Genomic DNA, 14672 nt, shown 5'->3' on the forward strand with positions numbered 1-14672 from the left:
GTAAGGGATTACAGCTTCGCTCAATTTGCCATAGTAAATGGCCGTCACGGCTATGTGCACTTCATTAAAGATATTGTAGAACGAATTTAAAGAAAATTATGTTTAAAAAGTGACAAACGGGTGTATGCCGCATGGTATATCGGATGTTGCTCCGACGGTTCGTGACCGACTGTTGGTCACTTATTCCAGGGAACGGTTCCATTTTTTCCATTGAACCTCTCCTGATTATGGAACCATTCCCTTGAAGAAGAGACCAGCTATCTGTCACGAAACGTTGAAGCAAAATCCCATGTACCACGCGGCATATACACATGTCACTTTTTGATCATCATGAGCCGCGAAAGCTTTAATTAAGAAATTATGCTATCTTAAGGCACAAGGGTAGGCTGGTATTGGTTTATTGTTCAAATCGTAGTGTAAGAAGGCAGGGCACGTTTAAATGTTAGGGATAGGTGTTACAATTCTTTTGACTTGCCCATTTCAAGTGTTATAAATATCACACCATAAAACGGAATATATTACATATCTCCATCATCCATATTGGCATCATTCGACCAAATTATTCAACATTACGTTTTTGGGGTCGTAGGAACGCGCAGACTTCACATTTTGACAAGTTTCTGCCTCAAGGTGGGGTCATATTGAATTTTTAAAATGTGCATGTGCCAATATAATCAATAGAGGCCCACTAGAAGTAAATATTTTGTACATACGTTCATTCACTTTTCGACTTCATTTTTCGAAGTTTGTCTGAGCCAACACATAGGGTACATAAAATTGCACTAATCTTTTGAAATCTAAATACAATATCGTTAAATGAAGTATTCAGTGAAAAAGGAACGGTGTTCAAAACAAGGCCTACGAATTTAAACACTGTCTAGTGAACTGAAAACCGAGATTCGTTTCTCTAGAGGAACATAGATTGAATCAAGTGCGTGAGATAGAATAGGTATCGAACCTTTCTCTATTTCAGTGAGTAAACAGAGAGAGATCGTCTTACCTCCTCCAAACTTCCACTGAATGAGAATGCAATTCATTTGGTGCGAACGTCCAAATACCATTACTTAGAAGTAGGGGAATGTACTCGGAGGGAATTTGATAAACGACCCGTTGATGGGGGACTCTGTTTGGCATTTGACTCGGCCATCCTGAGCGTGGCAAATATTGGCGGAAGGTATGACGTGCGAGGACAAAGTGTGGTCCCTAAAGTGTGTAAGCCGAAAAGTTCTTTTGTGCCCCGACCCCTGAGGTGTGACGGGCGGGCTGGAAAAAAAGCTGTCATCGCCGATTCCCAATCGCCGAAGCGGTCAAACTCTTCTTCCACACCTTTCTTTCTCCGCTGTGTCCATTGAGAACTATCCCACTAGCTCCCGTTCCCGAAAAGTTACCCTGGTCACTCTCCGAAGATTGACGGCGGTGACTTCTGAACGGAGAGGACGACAGCGCTGCTGTCATGTGGGGGTTGGTGGACGCCGAGGGCCTTTTCAGGAAATAGCTCTATTTTCCGAACCGAATTCCGCGAGCGATTTTTGTTCTGGTCAGCCGCTGTGCCTTCATTCAAATTTCCTGGCACTTGGGTGGAATGAAAAGTGGAAATTGCCTTTAGGAAATATAGTATAAGTAGGTCATACCTCGGGGGAGAAAAATAACCATTTTCAACCTTTGTATCCTTTCAGTCATGTAAAATATCAGGGGTTAATAGCTTTTTTAAGGGGTTATAAGCTTCTTTTGCTTCAGTACTGACCTTAAGGATTTAGTTGAAACCTTCAATATTCAATCAAGTCATAACATATTCTCGCAAACGATAATGCATAAATATTTACCCTTGGAATATTCGGATAAAAGAAGGAAACGTTGGTGGTAAACGTTGACGAATAATTATATCATAAAAATAAAACGTCAATAGCTCATCCCCATTATTAATTAACATTTTAATTTTTATCCATGTATATTTATAAACTCTTATGAAGAATTCATGAAAAAGGAATTCAGTATTTTAAAATTTGATTAGGTATTTCATTCAAAATTCTCGTGTAAACGAATGCAATTAGACAGACGAATAAGGGGCAAATTCAGCTTCAATCATTGCATGTTTTAAAGAAAATAAGCACAACTCTAGATACCCAGTGTATAATGTTCCTTATTAACATGAAAAATCTAACTCTCTAAATCATACGAACTCTTGGTAGGGGAAAAAAGGCGGACATTGATTCCAAGCATATAGAATAAGGAATGTAATTTGTATTCTCATCCGATAAATTTCGTTAAATTTTCGCAGTTTATTGCATAAATGGATCCACCGCAATTTTGAATACAAGAACGCCCTTATCGGGAGAAGATGCCTCTTTGAAGTAAGTTCCAAATAAAGACATTGAAATAGAAACCTAGCTTCGAAGTAAACTAGCCTGTTACTGGATCTCTCTGTTATGTTACCGTAAAGACGGAAGATAATGAAAAGACGGAAAAAACGCGACTAATTTCAATTTTCCATAAACATTACAAATACGACTGGAGGAAGAGTTCTCGGCTTTCCAGCCGGGTCCAAGAGTTTTTCAGCACCGACCGCGACGTTTCGGGACGAAGTCTGCCATCGTCTTCAGGGTGAATTCGGTCTTCAGATTCACCCTGAAGACGATGGTAGACTTCGCCCTCGAAACTTCGGTGCTTAAAAACCCGTGGACCCGACTGGAAACCCGAGAACTCTTCCTCCAGTGTCTTCGACGGGAAAACCTTAGATCCTTCATTACAAATACGACGTTGAGTTTTGTAAAATTCGATTTTCTGAGGTGAGCTCGTTTTTATTTCAGTAAAACTATTGTTATATCCGTTGATTATCCGTTGATTGGTTGATCCGTTGATACTTAGCAATTTCAACTTCGTCGTTTTCATTATTGCTTCGTCAGTTTCCACAAGTAGAATGCCTTTAATAACGACGTTGGGAAGACATTATAGGGAAACAGCGATCGATCCGTACGAACACTATTGGTCATCCGAAATCGACGACAAGGTCCTGTCTTTTATTCATCTTATGCTTAATTCTTTGTCATTCAATCACTTGGCATTGTCTTTCTCTCCAGAATGAATAAATTTCGCCGTCAGATTCCAGTTACCACGGTCAGACACTTTGTGAAAAGTTCATGTTCCCTGTCCTAGTTTTACCACAAAAAATATTTCTGATAATTTTATATCGATATACTTTGAATTCAGAACGACTCGAAGTACCTGTGAACTTAGAGCATTCGCTGGGATTTTTAAAAATCATTGACAAACTGACCTATTTTGAGATTGAGCAAACGCGATACATAATAAACCTAGCTACACTACGTCTTCAATGAAAACCAATATTATCACAGCATCTAAATGTAGAGACCTCTCCACTGATTCAATTAGAAATTAGGGAAATTGAGAAGAAGAATTAAACAATTTTTTTCTCTAGTGGTAAGTAAATACTACCCATATTGGCGATATTAGTTCTTTTCCCATCCACTTAAACTGAAAATAGAATTCAGTTTAGTTTGTTTTTTTATATTTTTTTATTTTGGCACCCGCCTCGGCGCGCCGCCGAGGAATAACCCCATTGCGTATTCTCACTATGCCAATGATTGGTAAATTCTACGCCCAGAAATAACGAACGAACCTTATTGTTGAAATCTGTGCTTTTCCCATCGACTAAAACCAAAATAAAAGGGATTGAATTCAGTTAATTTTCTTTTTTATTTTGACACCCGCCGCCTTGGAATAACCCCATTGAGTATTCCGACGCGATCACTAAGCCCACGGGAGGAAAATAACAGAAAGGAGATATTTTCCTAGCGGCCCCTCGCACTGAGGGCAAGGCATCAGGACCGATTCCCGGGAACGAAAGGGAAAAAAACCGTCTCCCGTCTCGGCATCGCATTAAAATCCATTACGGGATTCGGGACGAAGAAGAGGCTAATAAAAAAGCACGCCCTGTGAGGATGAGAGGTTGGGGGAAGAAGATCAGCTTAGGAAATTGAGATGGAGGACTTAACGCTTACTGAGAGGAGCGGTGAGCGGAGGAGGAATTTTGCAGAAGGCGCTCGTTGGTGGAGGCAAAAAAAAGGTGTGTAGAGAGAGAGGAGGAGGTACGTGGAGGTGTGGAAGAAAGGAGATGCATAATGGGAGCGAAGAGAAGAGTGTGAAGAGGGACTTGAAAAGGAAAGCACTTCAAAATATGGACAAAGGTGTAATACGCATTGAGAAGGTCTTAAGTCGGCCTCGGAAGTTTCTAGGGTAGGGGAAGAAATGGAGAAAGAGAGAGGGGGATGGGGAAGCCAGGCATTATGTATGGACAGGTGGTGTGAGAGGGTGGAGAAGAAGCGTAAAGGACCTTTCAGAGGGCTCTTTGAGGACCGTGGAGGGGCGGATATGTCTGCGAAAGGGAGCACCCCCCTCCATACTCTCTTCCCCCCCTTGTTTGTCCGCTGTCATCGCATTATTGGCTCATCATTTCCGTGTGTCTCTATTTCCATGGGCAGCCTCCTCTGCCGCTCCGGGCAGAATTTTGGAGGGGGGGGGGGGGGTGTGCTGCGCTCGGCGGGGGTCCACTTTCGGGGTGAGCCGCGGGGGGGATGCCTGTGTCGCTGAGTGAAGGGGCCGAGGCGTGAAAGGGAGGGGTTTGAGTAGGTCACGGGTCGGCTGGCTCGGAGGGTGTCTGGTCACTGGAGAAGTGAGAGGCAAGCATTGAAAGGCAGCTACGTGGATATTACGTTGAACGGGGAGGGGATAGTAAGATGACGACGGTCATAAGCGTCAACCGTAGATTCGGTTGTTGAGAGCAAGAAGACTGCAGAGAGGAGGCCCAATTCCATCCCATAAACGTATGGTTTCTGTTGCCACTTCGGTCGCAATTCAATTGGTTTTCTAAAATGTCCGCGGCGTGATAATGAGTGCAATGCGATCCAATTTTATTTCCTATTTTTTGAATAATATTGTTTGTAATTGCGAGGAATAGCATTGAAAAATTATGAATTTCATAGATGACATCATCATACATGTAAAGTTCGGTTTACACCCCTAATTATACCAAATTTCCACAAGAAACTCGTATCACTTTGTTCGTCAGCGACGCGAGTGGAAACTTTTGTAAACCCATTTAAATGCGCGGCGGATGACAGTATAATCAGAGGCAGACTAAACAGGGTGGAGAAAAATTGTATCACGAAATATTAGATGTTGAAGGACAAATTGATGCGAGTTTTACGGGGAAATTGGGTATAATTAGGGTTGTTAACCGAGATATGCGTATAAGATGATGCGATCTATCAAATTCATAACTTTTCAACGCTATTCCTTGCAATGACAAACACTATACGGCAAAATATGGGAAAGAAGTGGATCGCTGTGAGATTTCCCCGTGAAACTCGGATCAATTTGTCCGTCAGCGACACGAGTGGCGACTTTTGTAAATCCGTTTAAATGCGCGGAGGGTGACACACATTTGGAGGCCGACTTGACTGTGGCGTAACTATAGGGGGGATTAGAGGATGTATCTCCCCTTCCCAAAGCCTCTGAGAAATCAAAAAAAATATTTAAAAATCTTGTCTGGATGGTTGCCAAAATGATGTAAAATGCATTTTCAGGCATGCTATTTTTCAAAATTTTTCCTGAACTACCCGTTTTCCGGGGGGTATCCCCCACTAACCCCCCCTCATCCGCTCTAAAGCTCCCCAAATCCCCCAAAGCATATTCCTAGTTACGCCTCCTCTTTAGTAATATTCGAGTTTAAAAGTATACAAGGTGTTCCAGGAGGGATCTGCAATACTTCAGGAGGTGTTAGGGGAGGCAATTTTCGGCATATTTTCCATAAACATCTACATCTGCATAATACCCCGCATGCTGCCTAAAAGGCCTATGATAGGGGGTATTAGGACACCAGCCGTTCTTACATAAAAGTGGTCTAAAGAAATTACGACTAGTATTTATTAAAGTCCTTTATGGTCCGGGGGAAAAACGAATTCCCATATCTATCCGTTCGGTAAAATATCTCCCTAAATTTATCGCTGCATTTAACATGGGGTCACAAATCCTTAGTTACTGAAGAATGGCAACGCAAACAGTTTTGGGTGCCTTGGCGGTTACTACGAAAACTGTATTTCTTGGGTACCCAGCCTTTTCGAAATATTATTTAATACTCTTGATTTTTAAGGACATTAAACAATTAAGTTTGGACGAAAATGTGCGATTATAAATACCAGAAACAATTAATCTCAAATGGGTGAGATTTTTATTTCAAATTTTGTCTCTTTTTCGTGTCAGGTGTGGGCAAATTTTTGGAACAAAAGTTGGACTACCGTATAAGAATAATATCTTAACTCCATAGTAAATATCATTCGATTGGATAGTATTTCCCAAACTTACCATCATCCTATCAGCACCGTCGAATCCTAGATTTTATTGATGTTTGATATTAGTCGTAAAAGGGACAAACAGCTTTAAACGTCGTACGAGTCGATGTCTCCATGTTCCTGGGTTTCACCGCGTGGATTTTCTTTGTGACGACATGGAGAACAGGAACATGGAGACATCATCTAGACAACGCCGCGGAAAACTACGCATCAACGTCGTACGAGTCGCTAAACATCGTGTAATTCAAGATTGTATAAAAAATTAACTGACGCGGTTGTCGGGTGGGTTAGGGCACTCGTCTAGTAATGGGAATAGTGTACGTAACGGGTTCCAGTCCCGAGGAAGATCAAAATTTTTGTCGCCTTGGTGGCGGCGGGGTTAAGTCTTCGCCTGCCAAACAAGAGGTCGCGGGTTCAAGTCTCGCCTGGGTAGGTTTCCGCTATCCAGGGCATGGTTGTTCGTGAACGTGTATTTGCTAAAAATAGTTGAAAAGCCCCGATGTTAAGGCCAACGCGAGCTGTTTTCGGTGGTATGTAAATAAATTAACAAAATAAATAAATAAATAAATAAATAAATAAAAACTTGATTACCATTCATAGAAACCATTCGAAAAAAGTTCCAAACAAGAAATGTATAAGTTTATGCTACCTATCGTTCGACACATTCTTCTACTCTTATGCTTTTAAGCGTTCAAGTTAGTAATTCATTGCTCTGGCGTGATAATCTTATAAGTTGCAAAACTTAAAGTCAAAATCTGAGTGCAATTAGGAATCCAACTCATTTACATCTACATACTACTCAACACGCATCTGTCGGGGGTGTTAGGACACCATTCGTTTATGCAATTCATTCGTTTAGACATAAAAAGGAAATTCTCTAATGAAATTAAGCTTAATTTTAGTATACCAGGACGGTGACATATTTAAGGAATCACTTGCTATGTACAAATTGTGCGAAAAATCCACACAGAAAAAAATCATTCGCCTTGACCAGGATTACCCCTAGCATTTTTTAAAGTCGTTTATCCTGCGGTTTGAAAATGAATTCCCATATTATCCGTTCGGCAAATTATCTCTGAATTTATCGTTTCTGTCAGACCTGGAAATGTAATGGGGTTCTAATTTGATGTTCTCCGTGTCGCTCTTATAGATATCCATTCTCAAATGCTCAAGCAATCTAAGCCTAGCGCGCAGCATTCGAGTCTCTCTCCCAAACTAATTCGTTTAATATTAGTAAAATTAGACATTGAATTATTTTTCTCAGAGTTTTATTGTGACACAATGTTTCGTCGTTACAAACAGCATTATCAAGTGTTGTTTGCAACGACGAAACGCGTAGTGACGTAATAAAACTCAGTGGAAATATTGCAATGTCTAATTTTACTAATATTAAGAACTTCCACCATATCGTGCCCAACATCATACAAGATAATTCGTTTATCATCTATGAACTCTCATTATATGCGAGCTTTATTATCCAAGGTAAAGTAAACGGTGCAAGTTGAATGAATTGATTTAGTAGGCACCCAAAGTGTGGAGGCGAACAGCTAAGATGTCCCTCCCCACCTGTGCTCTAAGGTCTTGTAAGCCAACCTCTCACTTCCGCATTATCTTCAGCCTCTTTTGAGGTTTCCCTCTTTTTTAGAAGAAAAATGAGGAGATATGGTCATCGCTTGGAGAGTTGTTTTTTCTGCTTGGCGAGTTCAACGAGCAGGTTCCCACGGAAATATGAGCGTGGCGAGGCGCCCGGTAAAGCGATTGCTATCGCGTTATGAGACATGTCGGAGTCCCGAGCGGAAGTCCTGACTTCGGCATTTTATACATGAAGGAATTTGGTATAGCATTGAGCGGAGCGTATGCGAGCACGGGGATTTTGAAGCAAGCACTCAATGTTACCCTATTTTTAACACATTAGACCAAAGCAATCGATTGTTTAATATCGCAGGCACAAGAAGTAATCGTATTCAGGTATTTCTTAATGGACGAATTTATGTTTCGTCAAACAATATTATTATTTTTTTAATGTACATTTTTTGCAGTTATGATATCTTTGTTCTCAGAGTTGGTTCAGTTTTTTATTAAAAATTATATAATATTTAGGACAACGTTTAACGGAATATATATTGAAACCATTACCAGGGAAATAATAATAGATAAATGTACAATGTTAGCTCGATGATGGTTTTTATAATGACCATCGTCAGGTGTTGACCAAAAGGCAGTATATCTAATAATTGATAGAAAATACCGACCAAACTTTGAGAAGGAATACGTTACTATCTTAAAAATAATGATATACTTATATAATTTTTAACACCATCTCAAAGTTTTCATCTAATATCAAAATTGCCAATATTCTTTGAAAGCAGAATCAAGATTAATTGGGTGCAGCGTTTGATTCAATGCCTATCATGACCGATTCAATGTCGTAGGCACTGGTGGACTTTGAGTGGGACATGATAGTAGAAAAAATAGTTATTGCAAAGTACTTTGGCTGATAAAAGTGTGTTCCTGGTGGCTTAGTATTTGATAAGGTCGTTTTTTGATCGCGGAAGAAAACAAAAATCTGTACTCACCAGCTCGACAACTCAAACTCAACTTGTAACTCAAATTTTATCGTTTCTTTCCTTAGTGGAGAATGAAAAATAAACAAGAATATAATTGAAGCAAAATAAAAAAAGGAAAACAAACTGTTCTCAAATGGCAAAACCGCTACTGAAATGAGTAGTGTTTCAAAATTCCGCCCGTAATCATTAATATGTTAAATTTCTCGCGCGTTTTTCAAACTGGACCGGTATATAAAAAAATATCAGGAAAACACTATCAGCGAGCTTAAGCCTAACAGAAATGTTCATTGGGCGATTTAGCCTCATGGAGTCAACTTCCTCACGGAGTACAGCAGTGTTACTCAAATATCGTTGAAGTATCAACGCTTTGGCTCAAAATGCATTGTGGTATTGAACATGTGGAATATACATACGATATCAGGTTTACTGCAAACAGAAGAGGCTGACTACTTTCCTTTTCAAATTATAGTCGATAAAATTTCAAGCTTGTGACTCAACGAAAATAAAATATGTGTCAAGGGAAACCATTTTTGCAATTAAATCACACATTCATGAATCTTATACTTTTCCATCTTTGAGACTGGTAAAGATTCGCTCTTCTGAGATTTTGGTGAAAAAGGCAGCTTTTAACAGAGAAAAGAGGTGAGAAAGTATTTGCGGTTGAATAATCTCTTTTTATTTGAAGGAGAGGCTTAGAACCACCGTACTTCGCGCTAGAAACCTCAGATGGGCTACCAAGTTCTCTCTCTACTGAGCCAGTGAACTCGTTCTTTGGTAACCCCGATGCATCTGGTTGGAATACCTTCCTAACCGCAATTGAGGAAGGATACGCTATGCTGAATCATTCCACGCCCAAGTCGTCTGTTTCACTCTTACAGTTAAATGTGATGCTTTTGATTAATATGACCAAATCGGAGTCTCTGACTTACTGCTCGGTGTCGAATACATATAATGCTTTCTCTTTAAGTTAAAATTTAACAGAAAGTGCTCCTTATCAACACCAGAATAATTAACCTTAGTGGATTTTTGTGTGAATCGATTCTCAGATTTCAACTGCATTAAATGATCGGAGGATGGTTATGAAATGGTCAATTTTAAATGAAAGGAAATTATATTTACCATCGAGGCAGTAAATCGTTTGGGAAAGAAAACATTAGCTCACGAACTACCATAAACAATCATGTACTTAGATTAGAATTAGAATTTCGGTTATTATTTCAATTAAATGTCACTTAATGATCACTTAAAAAGTGTTGAAATATTAGTGGTTTCTTATGTGAACGTCCATTTCTCATAATTCGTAGAAGAATGTGTTTCTCGATTTACCGATTGGCAGATAAACGCTTTGTCATACCTAGGAATTGAATATAAAAATTACTTGTATCTTCCCATGTTTTTACAATTAGTAGCTACTGCAGTGAATGTTAGTAACATTGGTAGAAGTTTCTTAAATAAAGTTGTTTTCTACATAAAAGCAAGTTTTTAAAACAGAAGTAAACCTAAATGGCAAAGTACATCTACATATAACATACTAACCCACGAGCCGCCTAAAAGGTGTGTGGCAGGGGGGGTTGAGACACCAGCCATTTGCACATGTAAAGGAAATGCTCTAACGAAATTACGACTGGCATTTATTTAAGTCCTTAATGGTTCGGGGTGAAAACGAATCTATCCATTCGGCAAAATATCTCTCTTAATTCATCGCTTCTATCGGACCTGGAAATATAGTGGGGCTCTAGTACTAATTTATCTGTGTCGCTCTTAAAGATATCCATTCTCAATTATTCAAACAATCTATGCCTAGCGCGCAGCCTCCGAGTCTCCAGCGGCTCCCAGCCTAATTCGCTTAACATCTGGGTTACGCTGTCTGTACGCCCGTAGCAGTTTTTGACGTACCGCGCAGCCTTCCTTTGTATTTTATTCGGTTCGTAAATTAATTCTTTCTGCACCGGATCCCATACTTTCCCTGCATATTCAAGGTGCGATCGCAACATATTACTAATGCCAGTCCACGGAAGCACTTCGCGAAGGACGATAAACGTGTCAGATACATTGATACAAATATGCATGAAAATATATTATGACTTAGGAATACCTATTCCCATAGTGAGGCCTAAATACTTATGCGTCTGGTAATAGATATATTGAAACAGATCAGAACGAATGAAATATATAAGGAAACTAGGAGTTGAAGGAAAGAAACTTTGCTTTTTCCTCATAGTGATTTATTTTGTCCGACTACGATTTCATTACAGCGTAACATAATCAAGATTTAACGAAACCATAGTCGGACAAAATAAATCAGTCTAAGGAAAAAGCAAAGCATTTATTCCTTCAACTCCTACTAACTAGGATTTCCATCAAGTCACGCCCGCCACTATTACTTACATTCAGTGGCGTGGCCAGGAATTTCGTTCGGGGGGGTCCAAAATCAGGAGGGAAATTTTTTGAAAAACAGGGTACTAAGTAGAGGGTTTTGATGCTTTGATGCTTTTCATAATTGAAAAAACTTCATTTGTTAAAAAAATATTTTGTAAATTCATGATTTTTCAATATTTTGTTATCTTTAATGGAGAAACATAATTGTGTTTTTATATTTCGGTGGGGGTTCCGGACCCCACGGAAACCCCCCCCCCCCTGGCTACGCCACTGCTTACATTTAAGTAGAGTACATTTTGTGCTTTTAAGTCGTTTCATTATCATCCTCCTCCGTCTTGACATGATATACCATGCTGAAAACTCAGAGGAGTCGCATAATCTCCACTACCACCCCTTGCCCTGACGTGGAAGTATTTTTGGCGGAACACGCCGGCTGTTCGACGGGTTATAACTTCATCCCTGTTACATGACTGCGCACTCATTTAACCGAACGTGCCGCATCCTTGGAGTTGACGTGTGCCCCCCCTGGGGCGGTCGAGGGATTTTTACCCCATTTAACCCCTCCAGTACTTGAACCAACCGCCTCCCCAAGGGAGGAGCGCGAAACTTTCGCTCACTGGGGCTTCCGATGGGCGGAGGATTATATGGAGATGCCAAACGTCGCGAGGCGACAAATGCTCTTTATTGACACCACCACGTGGGAGTTGCGGAAGCACCAGGGGCGGTTGAAGACTTCCCCCACTCAACCCTCGGCCCTCTCCCCAAACTACTAACAGGGGAGCCAACTCTCCCGTCAGGAGCGTACAAAGATTACATATTTCGGGGTCCAAGATAAATTTAAGGTCGGGTTGAACACATTTAAATAGAAACGCTACGAGATATTTTATAATAGAGTTGGATTTTTGATTAAAAAATGAAGTACGTCGTTCTAAATATAAGTTGAAAGAGGAAATAATACGGTACATCTATGCGGGGGGCGGTAATTAGCTTCAACGCACAAATTTTCCTAATTCCGCAGGAAAGACCAGGCCCCTTCGCCCCTGCCACCCTTCATACATTGAATTTATTTGTAACCCTCTTAAAATCTTATCAGTCTTTGCTTCGGGATTTATATGCAGTCTGCAGGAATTTTTGGTTTATTAACCAAATATTAAAAAAGCACAGCCAGCAGTGACCTTTTACATCGGATATTTAGCAAGGAGGAGCGTGGTTGACTAGAAGTTAGTATTTTGTTAGGCGCTGACCGCAGGATACCGGATTCAGATTCCCTATGAAACCTTCGCGACCCACCCAACAAATATCCTCATGATCAGGGGCGCCGACTTATAAAAAATATTGGGGGGGCCCATATCGGAGGTCTTGCCCCGGGAAGAGGTTAAATTCAAAGTGTGTCGCAGCACCGAAACACTATCATGATTCACATCACTTGATTCAGTTAACCTGCTTAACGTTGTAATTATTTGTTTTAACACATGGTTGAATTTATTTTAAAAGGTAACAATCGTCAAACATGGGAAATAAAAATTAACAATATATTTTTGTGATTTCACAAAGCATAATATGACTTAATTATTTCTTCAATTATTGAGGGGGCTCCGCCCCCCCAAACGAATCTTTGAGGGGGCTCGGGCCCCCTCAGGCCCCATGGAGTCGGCGCCACTGCTCATGATTCCAGGTGGCACAGGGAAAGTAGCTGGTCCCTTTTCCCTGAATAAAATAAATCACACGCCCACGGCTTAGACTGGGCTGAGATCTACCCTCACCTATCCAATATCAACCAGCCTCCTGATTGGAGCATAGTGTGCCATAACAAAAAATAAATGAATTAACTGATAAAATGCGTCATGAATTGAAATCTTCGAGTGCATGCAGAATGATTCACGTTAGAAAGGCGATTCGAAACCAATCATACATTACGAAAGGTATTGAGTTACAACACATAAATTTTAAACAATTATTTCTAAATGCGTTGTTGCTCAGTGATTTATTTAGACGAAAAGCGTTTTCTCTCAAGGCTTAGAAAAAAAAGTTCACGTCTGTAGAACGATGAAGTTTTCTGGGGAAAATTTTCCCGAACCCCTGATTTCCCATAAAGTTGGCAATCGTAACCCCGACTGAACTTTGAACCCACCCCAAATTTTTCCCGCACGCCCCTGCTTGAAATCCCACGACCCCACATAGGGGGCGTGCCGCACTTCTCGTGTCCCCCTCGCCCCTGGACGGCCCTGAAATTTACGAGGAGAGCTGCACGCGTGAGATACATCGCCGGGGCGTGACCCGCACCCCGCCCACCCTCTCCGTCTTCGCCGATGGGGGTGGCAAAGATGGGAAGAGCGGCCAGCGGCCTGATGCTGGACTCTCTTCCTTTTGTGGGATGCGTGCCCCGGGTCCATTTGAGAGAGCGATCGCACGAGTGTGGTTCGTGGGGCTTATGGTGCGGTATTCGGAGGAGGCTACCGACAACTGAGGTCATTTTACGGAGTAAGGGAAGGGTGGAGAGAAACCCTGGGTCTGCATTAGTCGTCTCTTAACGAAAGGCCAACATGATTCCGTTTCTTTTTGGTCCATTATCGATTATTTGAGTTATCGGCGACGAAATACTCAAAGATATTTTTTCGTAGAATAGGATATTAATTCCTCATATGAGTTAAAAACGTATAAGCATGCTTGTAGACTAAATACATACTTGTTAATTCTGAGACATTCACACCACTCTGGAGTAATTATATCAAAATATTATATTATTACTACTAAATGAGCTAATTTGGCACACCAATATTCAAATGAAAGATTCATGACGAGATGAAATAAATTATTTATCCATGAATTGTGCAAATGGTGGAAGATAACTTCTTCAGCCACTCACACAAAGTGGCAATGAGATACAATCGCGCCACTATTGATCGCTTACCTCGTACTTTGCTCATCATTCCTCTCCTTCACATTCTAGCATGACGAAATCCGCATTTTCATTCATAGGATTTAACGTTGGTCTGGAGGAGGCGACTGTCAACTAGGGCCATGCGCTATGATGGAAGGGTATTGGGATGACGGTAATGGGGAAAGGGTAGAGAGAAACCCGGCGTCGGCATTAGCCCACTACTAAAGACAGGTGTTAAGAGGACTGCGGCTTAACGTCTCATCCTAAGGACGCTGTGCTGAACTTGTTTGCCTGTAAGAAGCATTCGAGTAGTCTCCGAAATATCTCTGCTACTGCTGGGATTTGAACCCGGACTCATGTCGGGTGGGACTCACCAAAACCAGTGAGTTATCAGTACTGTTGCTAAGTTCCGTGACGTGGCACAGCTCACTTGCTCACTCATAAGAGGAGATCGCATGATACGGCTGAATGCACCTA

Source organism: Ischnura elegans, chromosome 2 (genome assembly GCF_921293095.1).
Source record: "Ischnura elegans chromosome 2, ioIscEleg1.1, whole genome shotgun sequence".
In the NCBI taxonomy this organism is placed as follows: Eukaryota; Metazoa; Arthropoda; class Insecta; order Odonata; family Coenagrionidae; genus Ischnura; species Ischnura elegans.